Here is a 22,124-nt window from a genome sequence, read left to right on the forward strand (position 1 = left end):
AAGATTTTATTTATTTATGTGTGTGTGTGTATGTGAGAGAGAGAGAGAGAGAAGAAAAAAACACTCCTCCAGGGGGGAGATGCAGAGGGAGAAGCGGGCTCCCTGCTCAGCACTGCCCAGCTTGATCCTAGGACCCTGGGATCATGACCTGAGCAGAAGGCAGACACTTAACTGAGCCATCCAGGTGTCCCAATAATTTATGAATTTTAATAAAGCGCTTTAACATAAATGATCTCACTTGGTCTTCTTAGTAATTCTATGAAATGGTAATGAAGGTCCTTATTAATTCACAAACTAGGAAGCATAAGTGATTTCAGGGGTCACACAACTTGTAAGTAAGGAATTTAGCTTTTGATTTCTGTAGGCTAGTTTTCTTTCTGTAACACTCTACTGCTTCCACAATATAATACAAGGTAAAATGTGTTATATGCCACAAGCAATATAAAAACATGTGTTTAGGGAAAGAGTAATTAATTATGTCCGATGGAATCTGGGAAAGCTTTGAAGGAAGGGCTTAGGATGTTAGTATGGGTAATGGGGAGTAAGGATCTCCTCTAAGTTAAAGACTCTGGGGGGGCAGCCCCTGTGGTGCAGCGGTTTAGCGCCACCTGCAGCCTGAGGTGTGATCCTGGAGACCCAGGATCAAGTCCCACGTCGGGTTCCCTGCATGGAGCCTGCTTCTCCCTCTGCTTGTGTCTCTGCCTCTCTCTCTCTCTCTCTCTCTCTCTCTCTCTGTGTCTCTATGAATAAATAAATAAAATCTTAAAAAAAACAACAAAACTCTGGGGAATAAAACAACTTAGTGTTTCCTTAGTAAATGTACACTCTTTGAGGGTATATTATGGACTTGAATGATAAGGCCTGTGACATTTTGGCTGATGTGTTGAGAGAAGGCCTACAACTGTCCACAGGCCTTGTAAGAGGTGCCATGTCTAGCTTTGATATCCCTCCCAACATCTAGTAGGACAACATTTTGTATACACATATCTCATGCAGAAATAGCATTTCAGGGTATTTTTTTGAATAATGAACAAATCCTCTTCTCTGTATCTTTTTTTTTTTTTTTAAGATTTATTTATTTATTTATGGTAGAAAGGCAAGACACAGGCAGAGGGAGAAGCAAGCCCCATGCTGGGAGCCCGACGCGGGACTCGATCCTGGGACTCCAGGATCGCGCCCTGGGCCAAAGGCAGGCGCCAAACTGCTGAGCCACCCAGGGATCCCCTCTCTTCCCTGTATCTTAAGTGTTGTGTCCTTTGGAGTTTTAACCATAGCCATACCACTCTTTTCACTTCTGTGAACTTAAATGCTGTCATACTTTCAGCCTCCAACAAATATTGGTCTCCAACTGGACCAGTCCTGTGATGTTCAGAATTAGTTCTCTCACTGCCTGTTGGTTATCTGCATAGGTAATTCAAACACGTCATTTCCAAATTTAAATTAATCATTATCTCTCATAACTTTTCAATCTTCTAGTATGTTTTCTTTGTTGTTTCCAAATTTGTGTGACTACAGAAGATATCATTTAGGACACTAGTTATAAATACAATTTTTATGTGCCACTCCCAGGATTTCTAAGTTAGAAGAAAACTTTTAATCAAGGCCCCACATGATTTTAGTGCAGTCAGCCCATGAGTTTGATAGTTACTAGATATGACTTTCTGAAGCCACTAGTCACCCATGTTGGCAACCTTAAAGAGTTATTCTGATCTCTTTCACCCCTCAATCACACAGTCCCCAAATTTGTGCCCTAGTTTGGGCCTCCATCCATCTCCTTGCCCTTTCAGATCCTTTGTCCACACTGCATGTAGCTTGTGAGAGCTATCTAAAGCACAAAGCAAATGATGCCATTTCCACTGCTAAAAAACCCTTCACTGGGTCCACTATTATGTGAGGAGTAAAGAAAGTTCGTTAAAAAGTCATGCAAGGCTTTCCGCAATTTAGCCCGTGTGGACTTCTTTACCTTATGTCATTACTGCCTCATACAGAACTTAGCACTTGTTTCCCGCACTTTTTATTCTTCCTGTAAAGTTTTCGTATTTCCATATTACGGCTTATGCTTTTAGTCATTCATTCAGCAAATATATATTACCTGATACATGCTAGGCACTGCAGATATTATGTGATATGATGTGATGTGATTCTTGCTCTCATGGAGTTTATAATCAGATGGGGACACGTAAAACATAAAATTTTCAACTGTGGCAAATGCTACTGGAGCTGATATCATAAGGACATTTGACCTAGTTAAGGAAGTCAGGGTATGACTTTGCTGAGGAAGTGAAAGAGATTGAAAGGATAAACAGGTTTATCTGAATGAGGTAGTCGAGCTGCAAGTACAAAGGTCCTAAGAAGGGGGAGGTTTGCTGAGTACGAAGGATAGAATGGCAGGTGTATATACTTGGCAAGTGTGCATGCATTCAGGTGCATACTGGTTAAGACTGGAGAGATAGGTGCAGTTCATATAGAGGTCTGCAGACAATTTTTTTTTATTTTTATTTATTTATGATAGTCACACACAGAGAGAGAGAGAGGCAGAGACATAGGCAGAGGGAGAAGCAGGCTCCATGCACCGGGAACCCGACGTGGGATTCGATCCCGGGTCTCCAGGATCGCGCCCTGGGCCAAAGGCAGGCGCTAAACCACTGCGCCACCCAGGGATCCCTCTGCAGACAATGTTAAGCAGTTTTTCTTCACCTAAGAATGATGGTAACATCAAAAAATTTTAAGCAAGGCTTGGGGGAGTGGAGTGCAATGTCAACTTTGTGATTACAGACTATCATTACGTTTATAGCATGGAGAGTAGGTTGGAGTAGGTTTAGATAGAACGTAGATAGATGAGCCAGCAGGCTATTATAGCAGTCCAAGTGAAAGAGAACAGTAGTTTAGACCCTGAGATCATGACCTGAACCGAAGGCAGACACTTAACCACCTGAGCCACCCAGGCGCCCCTATCCGACTTCTTTTTTAAAGAATCACTCTGGCTGCCATGTGAGTAGACTGCAGGGAGTCTAGGGTGAAAGGAGAATGGTTAGGAGTCTGTTGTAGAATTTAGGCGAGAAATGATGATGGCTGAAACCAGGGTCTTAGCACCCTTAAATAGAACAGTGAAGTCAAAGCAAGAGAATAACAATGATCAGTTTGAAGGTCTGGAATAGGATTTCCCTAGAAGGAAAGGAGAGTTGATTAGCAAGAGAGGAGTTCTCTGTGAAGAAAGGAATAATGAGCCTTGATGTAAATCTTATGCAAGAACATAAAACATCTTAGAAAAACTATTAAGTTACTACAATAGAAGAAGACCCAATGAAAGAATAATAACTTAAGATGGCTATTGAATGTGTGTTTTAATGACTGTATGCTAGAGATAGGCCGTGTTTTGAACAGTGGGAAGATTCATAGTGGTCCTGAAGTCAAGTATACATTTTATGGTATAAATTTAGATTATTTAAGTAAATGCTTTGAAATTTCAATGTATTATATAAATGTGCCTCCATATTAGGATACTATTAATGTTTAAAAATAAAGTGATAACATCAAGGGAAGAAATGAACAGAATTAGGGGAGAAAGGTAGCCTTCAGATTCAAAATAGATCTTTAGTTTGGTTTCATCAGGTTTTACATATAATCATTGTTTCATGGTGAGTCAAACTTTGAAACCCTCAGATTACTTGTAAGATTATTCAGTCAGATTTTATACTTCATCCTCAAATTGAAGAGTGGAAAATAATTATCACATTAAAGTTTGCTTGATTATAATGGAAAACAGTTTAAAAAGGAAAAAGCTTCTGTCCTGAATTTGTCATATACTAGCTGAGTGATTTTATTTTATCTTATTTAGGGGGGAGGGGGCGGAATTAGGTTTATTTATTTATTTATTTATTTATATTTTTAAATTGGAGTTCCATTTGCCAAGATATAGCATAACACCCAGTGCTCATCCCATCAAGTGCCCCCCTCAGTGCCTGCCACCCAGTCACCCATCCCCCGACCTACCTCCCGTTCCACTACCCCTTGTTCGTTTCCCAGAGTTAGGAGTCTCCCATGTTTTGTCACCCTCTCTGATATTTCCCACTCATTTTCTCTCCTTTCCCTTATAATCCCCCTCACTATTTTTTATATTCCCCGAATGAATGAGACCATATAATGTTTGTCCTTCTCCAATTGACTTACTTCACTCAGCATAATACCCTCTAGTTCTACCCACATTGAAGCAAATGGTGGGTATTTGTCATTTCTAATAGTTGAGTAATATTCCATTGTATATATTAGCTGAGTGATTTTAAACAAGCCTGTTACTTAACTCTGAATTTTAGTGCTCTTGCCAACATTGTTCTTTGAATCTATGAAAAGTTGTACAGATGAAAGTGCAAACCTAGGTGAGTGCACCAAAAGCTACCATGGTGATGTGTTAGTTTATGTGCTCTTCTTTTATATCTATTATTAAAACACTGTGGGATCAGAAATATATTTTTCTACTGTTTGTTTTTCATGCATTTGCTCAGTAAATGTTTGAGTATTTGACCTAACATTGTTTTTTGATCAGTGCTCTACAAACTTTCTGTAAGTAGTGATAGTAAGTATTTTTGACCATCTGGTCTCTCTCTCACAACTATTCAGCCCTGCATTGTAGCATGAAAGCAGCCACCCATAATATGTAAATGCATACCTGGATTTGGCTGTGGTAGACAGTATCTGGGCTATGGCCCATACTTTGTCCGTTCCTGTTTTAGGTGCTGAGAATAAGCTGGGGTCCCTGGTCAGCTCAGTGGTTGAGCATCTGCCCTTGGCTCAGGTTGTGATCCCAGGGTCCTGGGATCGAGTCTCACATTGGGCTCCCCACAGGGAGCCTGCTTCTCCCTCTGCCTATGTATCTGCCTCTCTTTCCCTGTCTCTCATAAATAAATAAATGAAATCTTTTTTTTTTAAAGACACTGTGAATAAATGAGTGAATAAAACAAAACAAAAAAGGTAAGTAAAATAGTAAATAAAATAGTTATCTCCTAAAAAAAAACAAACAAAAAAAAACAAAAAAAAATTAGTTATCTCCTACTTTTCAGAAATTCACATTAAGCTTTTGCTTTTATGAAATACCTATGTTAGTGTTTGTTTTGGCTATCTGAAAAAAAATCTGAAGAGGACTTTTGCTTTTACAAAAAACGGTGAAAAGTGACAATGGCATTCAGTGTTTGTTTTGTAGCGAGCAGTTACAGAGGGTACAGCCTTAGCAGTAAAAGTACTACTCACAAGCTCTTTTCCTGGTAACTACAGTTCAAGCTGTCATAGCTTTGAATTCTGTCTGTGAGCATCTGTGGTTTATCTCAATTTATTTTGTGCATCAGTTACCAAGATGTGTCCTAGTGTATCAGAAAAGCCTAAGAGAGGTCACTTTTTGAGTCTGGGGATGATCAAAAAATTTTTTTCATATAAGTTAGTGGTGATTATTTCTTTGCTTTATGCCATTTCACCTTACAGAAATTTTCATATGAATGCTGTATTTTGTATAGTGTGAGAAATCCTTATACAATATGACAGTTGTGAAAGGAGATGAATTCTAAGACAGGAAATTTTAAGTACATTGGTCATTTGCCTTGATATGTGGGCAAAGATCTGAAGGATGGGAAGAAACCAAGAAATAACTGGGGAAAGAGTAGGCGAGGCAGAGGGAAGAGCAAAAGGAAAGGTTCCAAAAGCCTCTACTATAAAGAAATTTTACTGAAATTGGTTTTTCTTGGCATTATTAACAGGAGAGGATGATAGTGCACACCAAGGCCTTAAGTCATAACCTTGTCTATAAATGCCAGATAGGTGAGGAAAAATACTTGGAACAGTTACTAGTAAGAATTTGATTTATGTGTATTAAATTTATATTGTATGGTTTAAATGTTAATGCTTTTCACATTGTTAAAAATTCAGCTGAGTAAAATGTAAAGATCTTACTGGCTTTATTCAACAATTCATAAATGGGACAGCATCCGTTATAGCAAATTAAGGAGCTCTGAAGAGCTGTACAAAGGGAAAGATTTTTATAGACAGAAAGGGCCAGAAACAGGAAAGTTGTACTAGGCAAAGCAAAACAAACAAACCAAAAAACAGATTGATATTATGTTACTGTCCCCACAGTGCATCTCAGGGGTAATGAGGCAGATTACCTAATACTGATCAGGTAATTTGTTGGTTTAAGAGTATCTTTCTGGGAGAGGCGAAACTATAATTAGATTCTTGGTAAACATGGGGCTTAGTATGTAAGTGACTCCATTTTGAGCCAGTTACCTTGTTTTTAACAAACTTGGATACTTATATGTAGCTTTATTTATTTATTTATTTTTATTTTTATTATTTTTTAAAAGATTTTATTTATTTATTCATGAGAGACACAGAGGGAGAGAGGCAGAGATATAGGCAGAGGGAGAAGCAGGCTCTATGCAGAGAGCCCGATGTGGGACTCGATCCCAGAACTCCAGGATCACACCCTGGGCCAAAGGCAGGTGCCAAACTGCTGAGCCACCCAGGGATCCCTATTTTTTTATTTTTATTTTTATTTTTATTTATTTATTTTTTTGTTTTTGTTTTCCTATTTTTTTATTTTTAAAGATTTTATTTATTTGACTGAGCAAGGGAGCATAGGCAGGGGGAGTGGCAGGCAGAAGAAAAAGCAGGCTTCCAGCTGAGCAGAGACCCTAGGATCATAACCTGAGCCAAAGGCAGCAGCCCAACCAACTGAGCCACCCAGGTGCCCTATATGTAGCTTTTAGAATAGTCATGTCAGTTTACTATTTCTAAGGTATAGTTTCAGGTACCTTTTCTCCCAAAGTGGATTTGTTCACTTTCTTACATTCTATTTATGTACATACATGAATATACATAAATATTTATATTATTCAGACAAATTTCTAAATATGGAGATTGTAGTTGTTTTTTTCATTAAATGGGACATTTATTTATACTAAAGACTTTTTATTCCACCAGTAATTATCCTTAAGTAGCCCTGAGTTGGAGATTAGCACTTTGAGAGATATGAGAGCTACATATAAATTGTATTACAGCCTTATTCTCAAAGACCTTACAGTCTTTGGGGGTGGCAAGATTTACCTAAGTGATAACTTAAGAAGCTGTGTGATGTAGTATAATCAAGCCCAGAAATCAGGGGCCTGCAGTTTTAAATTCTGAGAATGACTTGTTTCTGTTATTAAATATCAAATGTGACTTTAAACAAATTAAATTTCATAGGTTTCATCTTCCTCATTTTTCATATGAGTTTACTAAATAATATTTATTGTCACTTCTAATTTGAAAATGCCACAAATTAAATTTCTACTTCCCAGTCTTTTCCATGGCACACATAGAAAAATGAAATATCTGTTTAGCACAGCAGGGTAAAAGTGATGACATGTTCATAGCCAGGGTAATTGATCCAGTCTCTCTAGGCTCTGCTTGGCTACCTGGAGGTCTGAGGTGATTAGTATTTACAGCATACTTATAACCCATCCTTGTGGTTGAAAGCTTCAATAGAGAGAAAAGTATAAAATCAGATGTTACTGAGTTAAGGGTGGTAGAAGGTCAGAGGAGGGTAAGCCAAGTATGGGGTCATGTTATTGACAGGGGCTTTATAGAGTGTGTGTACTTGGAGGATGTCTTAGGAGGGTGAGGCACAGTAAATATAGATCTTCACCATCTTAAGACAACACAATACCTGCAAATTTCAAGTTTCAAAGTAGCTATGTATGTTCATTTATGACAGAGAGAGCACACATGAACACAGAAGGTGAGGAGGAGAGGGAGAGAGAGAACCCGAAGCAGGCTCCATGCCCAGAGTGGAGCCAGCATGGGGTTTAATCTGAAGACCCTGAGATCATGACCTGTGTTGAAATCAAGAGTTGGATGCTTAACTGACTGAGCCACCCAGGTGCCCTGAGGTGTGCTTTAAAGTTTTTTTTTTTTTTTTTTTTTTTTGCTTTAAAGTTTTTAATTAAAGTTTTCTCCTTATTGGAGGAAAAAAAAACAAAAACAAAAAAACCAAAACCAAAAACAAAACAAAACAAAAAAAACAGAACAAAACCACAATTGAGTCCCTGGAGGGCTAGGACCATATATTAGTTATCTTTATTTCCTACCTAGAACCTTAGGACTAACTAGTATAAGGACTAGTGAAGGGCAGCCCTGGTGGCGCAGCGGTTTAGCACCGCCTGCAGCCCAGGCTGTGATCCTAGAGACCTGGGATCGAGTCCCACGTCGGGCTCCTTGCATGGAGCCTGCTTCTTACTCTGCCTGTGTCTCTCTCTGTGTGTCTCTCATGAATAAATAAACAACATCTTTAAAAAAAAAAAAGGACTAGTGAAACATTTAGAGGAAGTAATGGGAGAAGTTTGGAAGAGCACATGATTATGTATAACTGATTTTTAAAATTTCTGTTTAAGGGAGAGGGCTTTAGCTTAGCATTAATGAGTGTGAAACTAAGTAATTTTCATGATATGATTGGAAATAGGGAGCCCTCCTTATGGAAGTTTTGAAAAGTGGTTTGCATGTTGAAAATGTATTTTTTTATAGTTATGTTCAAGATGGAATAAAATAGGAAAAAACAGCTAAGGTATCAGGGAGCTCAGCTGAGAAGTTTTTGTTATATAGTGTAAGCATCTACCAGCTTATAAAGCAACAGTCAGTTGTTTATTTCTATGGGAAAAGTCCTTTTGAGGGATCCCTGGGTGGCGCAGTGGTTTGGCGCCTGCCTTTGGCCCAGGGCGCGATCCTGGAGACCCGGGATCAAATCCCACATCAGGCTCCCGGTGCATGGAGCCTGCTTCTCCCTCTGCCTGTGTCTCTGCCTCTCTCTCTCTCTGTGTGTGTGACTATCATAAATAAATAAATAAATAAAAAATTAAAAAAAAAAAAAAAGGAAAAGTCCTTTTGAATTTCAGTGTTAGAAATGGTTTGTAGATTCCCAGACTGGCCCCAAAATTCCATTCCTCTAAAATCAAGGTAAAATATTATACACTATTTCACAATTACAGTGGTAGCTAAATAGTGAAACAGTACTAGTCAATGCTATTTAAATACTCCTCATTTTGTAAAATAGTAACAATAAATGAGATTTTTTTTGCCATTTTGAGAAAGAGTAAGTTTAATAAAAGGGAAATAGAAGGTAGATGCAAACTTTGAAGCTTATGAAGAGAAAGTTCGAGGTTAGTCATCTTAGTTCTCTATTAAGGTTACTATCACTTCAGAGCTTACTATATCATTTTCCTGCTTTTGGATGAATTTAGAAAAAAAGTGTATTTTTATTAGGCTGCAGTTAGGGAAGTTTTGTGGGTTACTTGCAGTATGGACAGAGAGGAGAATTATTTTGTAATGCCTGACTGGATCTGGAAATCAGAGAAAATAGGAAAGGGAGCAGGCAGGCAGAATGGAAGGGAGAGGTAGGACTACTCTTCCTGGTAATCTCGTCTGTTTGGTGGCTAAGAGCCCAAATGTTGGGATAATTTCACACTGAAAAGGCTGCACCAACTTGATAGAATCATGGTTTCCAGGTCTATGTACAGCTTTTCCATGGAACAGAATTGGATAGCTATGGGCAGAGGACAAGGGAAAGGTACTGCCTGTCAGCTTTCCCCATACTGGAGGTCCCATGTAGCACGCTACCCCAGCTGTTTTTTCTGCCTCCAGACTGGCATGTCAGGAGTACAAGCAGCTTTAGGCTGCTTTCCTGTGCCCCTATTTCCACAAGGTGGAATCAGGGCCAAGAATGCCCAGAAGAACTTCTCACCAAGGCCAGCACTGTCAGAGGCACCCCCAGCTCAGTGCCCCCCACTCTCTGGAGTCTTTCTTTGAATTAGCTCTCAAAAACCCATTCTTTCTCATTCTCAGTTTCATTGTTAAAATTATTAAAATAATATGTAGATTTAGAGTTTGTGGATTACCCAGGGTTTATAAATAAGGGACTCTGCCTCCTTGGTAAATCACATCAGGATGGCATCCTACTCAGTTCATATAAAAAGGAGTTTTGCTTTACTTTTTTCTTTTTTCTTTTCTTTTCTTTCTTTTCTCTTTTCTTTTCTCCTTTTCTTTTCTTTTCTTTTCTTTCTTTTCTTCTTCTTTTCTTTTCTTTTCTTTTCTTTTCTTTTCTTTCTTTTCTTCTTCTTTTTTTCCTTTTTCTTTTTCCTTTTCCTTTTCCTTTTTCTTTCTAATAGGCTCCACAACCAGTGTGAGGCTTGAACTCACAACCCTGAGATCAAGACCTGAGTTGAGGGGATCCCTGGGTGGCTCAGCGTTTTAGCGCCTGCCTTTGGCCGGGGGCGTGACCCTGGAGTCCCGGGATGGAGTCCCACATCGGGCTCCCTGCATGGAGCCTGCTTCTCCCTCTGCCTGTGTCTCTGCCTCTCTCTCTGTCTCTCTGTCTCTCTCATGAATAAATGAAAAAAAAAAAAAAGACCTGAGAGCAAGATTGGGTCGCCTAGCTGACTAAGCCACCCAGGAGTTCCTGAAAGGGAGATAGATTTCTAAGAATTAGTTGAGCTGTGAGCAAAACCTGAAAGCTCAGGAGTACTGTCTCCCAGTGGGGAAGAAATGAGGTGGTAGGAGGAGTAGTTCCTACTGCTGACCACCAGGTGGTGCCCCTAGGCCAGGATCCTCAGATGGAAGCGAAGGGATGACTTTCCTATGGACAGGACATTAATAAATATGGATTATGACTTGAGAAGTAACTAGTACAGGAGATCATTAGGATTATGAGCTGGATTGAATACAATGACTATGATATAGTAGTAGCAGTGGATGCCCTTTGTAAATATTGAACGAAATGATAATTTTGAAAATGAATAGATAATAGAAGACTAGGTAGGACTTCATGACTGTTAGGATTTTTAAAAATTAAAGGTAAACACAACTTAAAACCTAGAGATTTGTCTGGGAAAAATGGTAAGATAATGTCCGTTTTCCACAAAACAGCTTAAAATTTTTAATTTTTGATGAACACCGATAGAGATCTCTTCTCTGTGTATTTAGGGACAGGCAGGTGACATTGAATAATTCGAGCTTAGAAAAGTAGGAATAAGCCAGAGGTGGAGATATATTTTGGCTTTTTAGTTGTTTTCTGTTAAAGGTACTTTATAGAGCAAAATTTGGTTGCTAAAATAAGTAACATTTAGGTTTATTGACCCTAGTTTGGAGGTCCAGAATGTGTATGTTTCTTTTAATATAGTGTATTTATTTAGTGGCCCAAAAGATATTTTGACTATCTTTTTTTTTTTTTTTTTGGATTTTATTTATTTATTCATGACAGAGAGAAGCAGAGACACAGGCAGAGGGAGAGAGGCAGGCACCCTGCAGGGAGCCCTATGTGGGGCTTGATCTGGGGACTCGGGGATCAGGCCCTGAGCTGAAGTCAGATGCTCCCAGACACAGCCGCTGAGCCATCCAGGCATTCCTATTTTGACTATCCTTTAAAAAAAAAAAAAAAAAAGATTTTATTTATTTATTCACAAGAGACACACACTAGAGAGAGAGAGAGAGAGAGAGGCAGAGACATAGGCAGAGGGAGAAGCAGGCTGCATGCAGGGAGCCCGATGTGAGACTTGATTCTGGGACCCCACAATGACGCCCTGGGCCGAAGGCAGGCGCCAAACCACTGAGCCACCCAGGGATCCCCTATTTTGACTATCCTTAATGATCTTATTTTGACATTTGATATGATTGTCATAGGGTGTTCTTGAACTTGGTAAATTTGTTTTGCAAAATTATCATAAGGATGCTTCTAAAAGGTTTTTTTGAGGGGAGGGGCTTTTATATTTTTAAAAATATGAGTTACATTCCTGTTTGGAACAGCAGCTTTTGCGATGAAGACTCAACATAAAAGAATGTTGAGTTCACTCTTTAAGTTCAATCTAACCTCTTTTGCCTTTACATTACAAAACAGATATGGACTTCAGAGTAATTAGACCTCTAAAGAAATACAATATATGACCTCACTTCTGCTTTTCCCTTTTATGTACAAAGGATTGAGTACTCTATCAGTTTAGCCTTGAATCTTAGGGAGAGAATTTTGGCACTCCGAGTCCCACTACTCTTTTATTTATCTATAATACTGTTAAACTGTCTTCCTTTGTGATGGTTAATTTCCAAAGACTTAGAGGTAGATAAATAGGTAGACGGAGGGAGAGACCAGGATCATATATTATATAAGGTTATCACTAGAACAGATTTTTTTTTCAGAGATCATAGTAGAACATTTTATCTCAAGAAAAATAGGCAACTTTGACAGGTTAGCACAATGTTAGGCTTAGTAAATAGTTGTTAAAAATTGACTTATTTTGATAGTGCATCATTATGACCTGTGATCTTGTCAGTCAGTGGAAACAGACTAGAGTTCACTTTGGAACTTTCATACTTCAGGGTCACAGTATATTATTTGCATTAACTTATGTCTCATTTTATATATAGATGGACTTTGAAAATACCCTTTTCCTAAATAGAATCATTTTAGATATATGAAAGATGTTTGATTTTAAAAATTAATCTTGGGACACCTGGATGGCTTAGTTGGTTAAGCATTCGACTTGATTTCAGCTCAGGTCATGATCTCAGGATTGTGAGATTGAGCTCTGTGTTGGGCTCTATGCCAGGCATAGGAATCTGCTTAAGATTCTCTCCCAAATCTTTTTTTTTTTTTTTCTCCCAAATCTTTTAAAAAAAAAAAAGGGTTGGGGGTGGGGGGAGTCTCTGGGTGGCTCAGTGGTTTAGCACCTGCCTTTGGCCCAGGGCGTGATCCTGGAGTCCCGGGATCAAGTCCACATCGGGTTCCCTATGTGGAGCTTGGTTCTCCCTCTGCCTGTGTCTCTACCTCTCTCTCTCTCTCTCTCTCTCTCTCTCTCTGTGTCTCTCATGCATAAATAAATAAAATCTTTAAAAAAGAAAAGAGATTCTCTCTCTCCCTCTGCCTCTCCCCCTCTCAAAAAACATTAATCTTGTGACAAGTCTCTTTAAAGAAAAGAATTAGCAAGGACTTATTGGCTTATATATTATAAGAATATTCATACCTCCAGCCAAAGATCAAGTCAAATATTTATCAAGAACTGACAAATACATTTTATTTTATCATTCGTAACATCTAACTGGGATAAGAAGTGCTGACTCAGATTTCAAAGTTGTAATAATGAGGAAATTAAGAATTCAGAAACTTTGGGTTGCAAAATGAGTCCCTTGCAACACAACTGATTTTCAGCCAGTAGATCCCCAGCTGTTGCCAAGTGATTAGCAAAATCTCAGACTACTAAGCTTTAGGGACAATCCTAATCAAACTCCTCATTTTAGACCCAAAGATGTTAAAACTTATTTGAGATTATACACCTAATTATGAATGATACCAGGTCCAGATCCTTGGATTCCCACTGATTCCATGTCTATTAGTATTCTTGCCCTTTTATCCTGTTGATCATGTCAGAGAATTGAAGAATGCCAGTTCTTTCAAGCTGGAGACAAGAAAAGGAGAAAAGAAAGTTTTTTTTTTCTTTTTTCAGACATTGGTAACTAGATCAGCTTGTTTGATGAAGGAGGGCAGAAATCTAAGAACAGTGACAAAGACTGATACCGTTACTACCTGTTTGGTTTCTAACGCTATTACTTTTAAATAATTCTTGTTTTCTTTTTTCAGATGAGTTGCAATGGAAATAAAATACTGTAATGATTCCTTAGAGTTATTTGAATACCCTTCATAGTTAAAATATGAGCAGTGACTTTCTGGATTCTCTCACATGTCTAAACAAAATAATAGGACAATGGAGTACTTAATTATTTAAACAGGGCATAAAATAAGGCCTCTTCTATTTACTGAGATAACCAGTTAAATATACAGTCTCTATGGAGCTAATTTCTGCATTATGAGATTGATGAGGGTGGGGTAGAAGAGAGCTCGTAATTGTGGTCTCAATATTCATCACAACATAATGTTGGAGAATTACAATTAAGAAAGGAGGATGAAGGTGAGAACCATCCTTCCATCATCTTTCTTATTGCCTTACAATACCAAGAAATTTGCCCTGAGAATATTGAATTTCAATGATTCATTCAATAATTGAGAATCTTGGGGATCCCTGGATGGCTCCATGGTTTAGCGCCTGTGTTTGGCCCCGGGCATGATCCTGGAGACCCGGGACTGAGTTCCACATCGGGCTTCCCGCATGGAGCCTGCTTCTCTCTGCTTGTGTCTCTGCTTCTCTCTCTCTTTCTCTGTGTCTCTCATGAATAAATAAATAAGATCTTTAAAAAAAATAATTGAGAATCTTTTACATGTAGTTGGTAATGATATTTGCAAGGATGTTTTGTAGGGGTGAATTTGTATTAATATTATTATGTGGGATCATATTCGGCTTATTGAGTAATGTGTGGAAGAACTTTTTTGTGTATATAATGTAATTTACATTGCATGTTGGCTTTTTGAGGTAGATATGATCTTCTTTTTTTTCCCCCAAATGAAATAATTAGGGCTTTGGGAAAATTTTAAACTTGCCTAAGACCAGAGAGCTAGTACATGACTGAGTCTAATTTTTTGTGCTCATTCTACTATAGCACAGATGCCTCAATATTGCACATTTTTTTTATCATGTACTTAGTGTGAGCAGTATAATATAAAGGCAGAGGGTATAGAAAATCTTAGAAGGATCTAGACTGCCAAAAAATTGGTAACCTGCCAACTAGATGCCTATATCTAAGGAGACTAATTTTCCTAAAACAGTTGAGGAAAAAAAATTAGTTGGTTTTAGCAATTGAAGTAAGATTTGAAGCCTGATAATTAATTCTTTTTTTTTTTTTCAAGATTTTATTTATTCATGAGAGACAGAGAGAGAGGCAGAGACCTAGACAGAGACTGGCTCCCAGGATCATGACCTGAGCCAAAGGCAGATGCTCAATCACTGAGCCACCCAGGTGCCCCCTGATAATTAACTCTTATAGTAGAAATGAATAAAGTAGAAATTTAGATGAAGGAGTAGAAGTTTCCCATTGCTTTCCACATCCACTGTCAAAAGGCCACAGTAAAATTACTGGAGGTCCAGAAGCCACTACAGTCTTACTAACCTCCAAACAGTGCTTTAAAGAAGGAAATGCAAGGTTATTTATCTTTGCTTCAGGTAATCTGACTGACAGGTAATCTGATGGTAGCAATGAGTCTTTTAAAAAATATTATATTAAAAAAAATAAAAAAAAAATATTATATTACTACTACTATTTTTATTATAATTATTATTTAAATAAGCCCCACGTGGGCTTGAACTCACAACCCTCAGTTCGAGATCTTTATTGAGATCAAGAATTGAATGCTTGGGGGATCCCCGGGTGGCTCAGCGGTCTAGCATCTGCCTTCAGCCTAGGGTGTGATCTTGGAGTCCTGGGATCCAGTCTTGCATCACGCTCCCTGCATGGAGCCTGCTTCTCCCTCTGCCTGTGTCTCTGCCTTTCTCTCTGTGTGTCTCTCATGAATGAATAAATAAAATCTTAAAAAAAAAAAGAGTGGGATGCTTAACTGACTGAGCCACTGAGGTACCTCAACAATGATTCTTTTTAATTCTATGCTTTGGGGGGTTGTTTTGCCTCTGCCATGTTGCTACAGCTGTCTGAGGGGTAGGACAAAAATTCTGGAACATTGTCCTAAAGGAAGTTCCACTTAACTTTTGGAGCCTTTCATTAACACGATATCTTAGGTTGGAAGGGACTTCTACAGTCATTTTATTCAGCTCTATAACATTCTCCGCCAGTGATTTTCTGGCCTCTGAGACTCTCCCAAAGAAGCTCATTCTACTCAGATTTCTCTGTTAGACAAATCTAACATATTAAACTGATATCTATATTAAATTGTATTTCTCCAGTTAGGGCCAGAGTATGTAGTGCCTCTGCAGGCAGGGATTTCTTTCCTAATGTGTTTCTGAAAAATTACTTTGCTAGGCAAATAATCCCTAATCCTTGGATATTCTTTTTTATTTTTTAATTCAGCAAATATTTATTGATACAAGCATTCTTAGTGCTAGAATGTAATAGTGAATCCTTATTACAAACACTGTACTGTGAAATATTACTGTCTCTATTTTACAAGTGAGGAAAACAGAAGATCGAAGTTGAAGTGACTTACCAAGTTCACACAATTGGTTAGAAGTTTACTCAATGTCAGAATCATGCCTTTCTAGCTCCAAAAGTCATGTTTTTGACCACTGCTTTGTTGTGGGTCTTGCCAAGAGTAATCTCATAGCCATCAATAAAGCCTAGAGTAAATAGCTCAAGGAGAAGGCTTAAAGAATGACTTAAAAATACTTTCTAGCTCAGAGATTCTGAGGATTCTTCGGATACTAAATGAATTGATAGCCTCCCAGGGCTTCATTGGAAAACTACACAGCCACTTGATTCTTGACAGTCATAGATCTAAATTTGTGGTTTCAACAATTCACTAAGGACCCCAGAGGTCCATGACAAATATGGAATGCTTCACAAATTTGAATGTCATCCTTGTACACAGGCCATGCTAATCAATTGTATTGTTCCAGTTTTGTATATGGGCTGCTGAGGCAAGCACTGGGATGTTCTTCCATAATATAATGTTGAGTACTTAGTCATACTGGTACATCAGCTCTTGATTATTCCAATTCATCACTATTCCTCTTAAATTATGGTCTCTAGAACAAAACATAATACCCAAATATGGATAGAGCAGGGAATAGAGCTGAGCTATCACTTTCCTAATTTTAAGGTACTGTTTGGTTCTTTTAATGTACACAGCTCCATTTTGAAATTGTTTTTCCTTTTTGCGATCAAATTTTTCATATCTTTAATTTTCATTTGGTGAAATTCATAGAATTTAATTCAGCACAATTGAAATTTTTATAGATAGTGACTTAAACATGACAGAGGCTTAGTAATTTTGAGAATGTTAGAAAAGAAGATTTTTCTGAAGAACTTACCTCTTGTTTCTAAAATATTTGCTTTTAAGAGTGAGATGCTTTCAAATTATATCTTCTTTTAATCTGGTGTTAAAGATGGAGAATGTCACTTAATATTTCCTACCTTCAGCACCTAATTTTCCTTACTTTATATTTGTAGTATTATTTAATGTATGGATATGTTCAAATCAGAATTATTAAGAGTTTTGTGGCATGTTTAGGAATATAGTCATTTATTGTACTTAAATCTTCAGTAACTTTTGTTTTTAAACAGTGCTCAATTCTTTTTGTTTTTTATTTTTCCATGCTGGGCATGGAGCCCAATGTGGGGCTTGGACTCACAATCCTGAAATCAAGACCTGAGCTGAGATCAAGAATCGGATGCTTAACTGACTGAGCCACCCAGGTGCCTCACCATTGTCTTCTTTAATGTCTGTTTGGGGGCAGCTGGGGTAGCTCAGTAGTTTAGCACTGCCTTCAGCCCAGGGCCTGATCCTGGAGACCTGGGGTCGAGTCCCATGTCAGGCTCCTTGCATGGAGCATGCTTCTCCCTCTGCCTGTGTCTCTGCCCCCCGCCCTCTGTCTCTCATGAATAAATACAATCTTTAAAAAATAAAATAAAAAATAATGTCTGTTTGGTGATACTTGAAATTCAAAGAGGTTTTGTCTTAAAAGCAAAACAGAAAGTAATTCCCAGCTCAAAATAATAGAAATTTCAGCCTACTGAGGTAAAAGAAGTCTCTGGGATTGCAGTAAAGTATTTCTCGGGAAATCAGATGTGATAATGGGGGAGTGATCTAGGGGCCAAAGAAGAAGAAATTCTTCTTAGCCATTTATTTCCTGTTAGGATGGTAAGATAGCAAATGTTGCTTCTCCATCATATTTGTGGTATCATGATCTTACACTTCACAGAGATTTTTTAAAAATAGTATTGGCACTTTCATGGAGGCTGTTGGAAAAATTTGATCGTACCATGCAAGTTGTAATCTGGAAAGCAGTATTTGACATTTGAATATTGCTTTCCTGGTTTGGATGCAAAATTTTTTAGTTGGAGAGAAATTCTCATATTTGATTTGCGAGCTAGAGTCTTAATCAGATGTTGACAATTTAATTTGAACATAAATCATTTTGGCAATTATCAGTAGCAGGGAATTAATTCATTTCCTGGTTTACTTGGGAAAGATGTTACTAGGAAGATTTAGTACCATGATTTCTAGAGGCCCTCTGCTGATAGCTTCTGGTATTGCTGAGAGTACTGTTTGATGAAATAACCTACTAATTCTTCTGTATTATACTAGTGATTCTTACTTCCTGCAGTGTTCTTTTTTTTTTAAGATTTTATTTATTTATTCGTTAAAGACACAGAGAGCGGGGCAGAGACACAGGCAGGGGGAAAAGCAGGTTCCCCGCAGGGAGCCTGATGCGGGACTTGATCCTAGGACTCTCCGATCATGACCTGAGCCAAAAGCTCAACCACTGAGCCACCCAGGTGCCCCCTGCAGTGTGTTTTAAACACAGTTTTCTTGGTTAATACTAATATAATCCCAAAGTCTTATTTTTAATTACCAACCAGTAATGGAAGTAATTCTTTTGTTTTTATTGAAGTATAATTGACATACAATATCCTATTAGTTTCAGATGCACATCATAGTGACTTGATATTTTTATATGTTATGAAATGATCCCTATGGTAAGTTTAGTTACTGTCATTATACAGAGTTATTACAATATTATTGGCTATATTCCCTATGCTGTATATTATGTCCCCATGACTTACTTATTTTATAACTGGAGATTTGTACCTCTTAATCTCCATCTATTTTGCTTGCCTCCTCCCCTGTACCCCTGTCCCTCTGGCAATCAGCAGTTTCAGGTATCAGTCAGTTTCTGTTTTGTTTTATTTTGCTTTTTTAGATTCCACATATAAGTGACATCATATGATACTTGTTTTTCTTCAGACTTATTTAGCATAATATCCACTGGATCTATTCATATTGGTGCAAATGGTAAGATTCCAGTTTTTTAAGATTTTATTTATTTATTCATGAGAGACACACAGAGAGAGGCAGAGACATAGGCAGAGGGAGAAGAAGGCTCCCTGTAGGGAGCCTAATATAGGACTTGATCCCAGGACCCCAGGATCACAACCTGAGCCAAAGGCAGGCGCTCAGCCACTGAGCCATTCAGGTGCCCCTCCATTTTTTTTTTAATTTTTTATTTTATTTTATTTATTTATGATAGGCACACAGTGAGAGAGAGAGAGAGAGAGGCAGAGACACAGGCAGAAGGGAGAAGCAGGCTCCATGCACCGGGAGCCCAACGTGGGATTCGATCCTGGGTCTCCAGGATCGCGCCCTGGGCCAAAGGCAGGCGCTACACCGCTGCGCCACCCAGGGATCCCCTCCAATCTTCTTTATGGCTAATATTCTATTGTGTATATATATCACATCTTCTTTATCTATTCATCTATCCATGAATACTTAGGTTGCTTCTGAATATTGGCTATTTAGATAATGCTTCATTGAACCATTATGTTCAATGTTCAATTATGTATGAAGAGGATACATATACCTCTTCATACAATCCTGAAGTCTATTTTTTAAAAATATTTTATTTATTTATTTGAAACAGTGTGAGCGATTGAGAGAGCACAAAGGGGGAGCCAAGGGAGAGGGGCAAGCAGACTCCCCACTGAGCAGGGAGCTAGACTTGGGTTCAGTTCTAGGACCCTGAGATCATGACCTGAGCCAAAGGGAGACACTGAACTGACTGAACCACCCCGGTACCCCCGAAGTCTTATTTTTAATTACCAACCAGGTTATGGAACTAACTCTTCACAAATGTTGGCCTAAATTCTGAACTTTGCAGAGTCTCTCATGGTTAGTAAATAATAGGATTTTTACTTTGGTTTAGGAAGGTTGTTTTGGTTGAAAGTGTGCCTTGAAAACCTAATTTAATGTAAATGTGCTTGCTTTTTTATAGATCCTAGATAAGGCAGTTTTCCAAAGACTCAATCTTCATTCCTTTGCCTTGTTTTTAGAATTTACTTATAACATGAACATTTTCTTAAAAAACTTAAAGTATTTCCTATATCTGACTCTATTAAAGCATTTTGGTAATATGCTCTAAATAAAAATATAATTGAAAAGCTAATTTCAAGGACACAACAGTATAGTTTTAAGCATTAATTAAATTGGACCTTGATATCTTCTTGGCATCACTTCAATGTTAGTATTCTGAGGAATCCAGGTTAGCCTTTAAATGTAGATAAATTTAGTCAAATTAAGTTTAATTTTTAGATTTAGGGATCCCTGGGTAGCGCAGCGGTTTGGCGCCTGCCTTTGGCCCAGGGCGCGATCCTGGAGACCCGGGATCGAATCCCACGTCGGGTTCCCGGTGCATGGAGCCTGCTTCTCCCTCTGCCTGTGTCTCTGCCTCTCTCTCTCTCTCTCTGTGACTATCATAAATAAATAAAAAAAAAATTAAAAAAAAAATAATTTTTAGATTTAGGTTGGAAGGATAATGAAAGCTATCCTTATGGGCCCTTTTTTCTCTCTGAGTGTGTATGTATGTGTCTACACAATTATCACATGCATGGTAGACTTAGAGAGCTGAATAGTCCATCGCTCTGTGCTCTTTTGCTAAGAAAGTTTATTATTTTGATATTTTGAAAGCTTAATTGGTTGCTGTTAATTTCTCATGCTGAATATTTATGCATAGTTCATGGTACACTGATGACGGGCGTTTAATATCTACCTTGGATCCATAATCATATAGGTAGGTCCCTTGTGACCTAATATTTAAAAAAAAAAATAAAAGGACATTAACTATCTAGGGTAGTGGCCTCCAAATTATTTTGCTCACCCATACCTTTGGTGTATCTCCAGTATTTTTAAATTATAAATCGTGCACATATAATTGTTTCCGTAAATTACATACATCATATAACATAAAAAATAAAAGCATGAGATAAAAATATAAGTGGAAGTTATAATTTTTTCTCACCACAGTCCATTGGATTGTCTTGCATAATACTGGGGTGCATGTAACCTATATTTAGATCAAGATTAAAAGTTAGAATAATTCTCCTTTAAAGAATTCTTTTTATATTTACCTTGGGTATGTGATGCTAACCACAATATAAGAACAGATTTGACAACAGAACTGTCTAGTTTTGAGGTAGGCTACTTTGGGACGATCAGACAAAATCTAGAGAACCACACATCATGCATGTTGTGGGAAATTCCCAGGACTCCAGTTGAAGAGTCCAGCTATAATAACCTTTGATACTCCTAAATTCTGTGACTGTAGATAGGAATTCATAGGTGGAACATTTAAATTTGAAACACTGTTGGAAAGTTAGGCTGTGAATGAAGATCTGGAATAGGACTACACTGGGAAATTGTTCAACTTCTTCATCCAGACCGTCTGCTCATGACTTCTCCTGCTGTCTTCTTTAGAAATTTGATAATTTCTGATTCTCAAGTCATCTACACATAGGAAAAAGTTTTTTAAGGCATCTTATAAGCCTATAGTCTGACTGTATGGGAGAATAAATATATAAGTAAGGAATTCCAACAATGAACTTTATCAACAGACTTTTACTCTGCTTCTTCATACCAAATAAAAAAGGAGAGGCAGGGGAAAGAGAACATGAAAGCAAGTTTAGAATGAACAATTATTTTAAAGTGTACCATATCACAGATGACTTAGTAAATAAATTCTCTCTAAAATATATGAGTACTATTTCATTAAAAATAATCTGTTCTACAGTATAATTGAATAGCTTCACTTTTTAAAGCTCAAAATTGTATCACCTTAAAACCAAAAACTTTAGAATCCACCCCCCCCCTTCCTTTTTCTTTTTTCTTTTTGGTGAGGGAATAGTTTTGTGAAATTCAGTTAGCAAAGATAAGCCATCAATAAACTTAATAGCTTTTTCACTATACTTGATTTGAGTATTGTGGATATGACTATAGTGCTACAGAGTACCTACTTAAGTTTCTCTGTTGTGGCGGTGGTTTTCTTTCCTGGTTTATGTAATACCCTGTTCTCTTTCATTGTTCCCATAGAGGCAGAAGCCCTTCTGCTCCAGTGAGTCTGAGTGTCAAATGCTAGAATCACCAGAACTTGAGATTTTTTAAAAAATGACTAATCCTGCATTTTGCTGAGATTTCAATCTCAGTAGCACTTCTCTTTTTAAATATAAAAACC

The 22,124-nt window shown here is 37.9% G+C and overlaps 1 protein-coding gene and 1 non-coding gene across 4 annotated transcripts in view; one reads left to right on the forward strand and one right to left on the reverse strand.

The window, feature by feature from the left end:
• Window positions 1–22,124, forward strand: part of TMCC1 (transmembrane and coiled-coil domain family 1) — a 239,070-nt gene that overhangs the window by 70,577 nt on the left and 146,369 nt on the right. The gene's annotated exons all lie outside the window — the stretch shown is intronic.
• Window positions 16,443–16,546, reverse strand: LOC119864837. Its single transcript, XR_005375319.1, has one exon. It is a non-coding gene; the product is annotated as a U6 spliceosomal RNA (small nuclear RNA).

This window comes from Canis lupus, chromosome 20 (assembly GCF_011100685.1).
Source record: "Canis lupus familiaris isolate Mischka breed German Shepherd chromosome 20, alternate assembly UU_Cfam_GSD_1.0, whole genome shotgun sequence".
NCBI classification, from domain to species: Eukaryota; Metazoa; Chordata; class Mammalia; order Carnivora; family Canidae; genus Canis; species Canis lupus.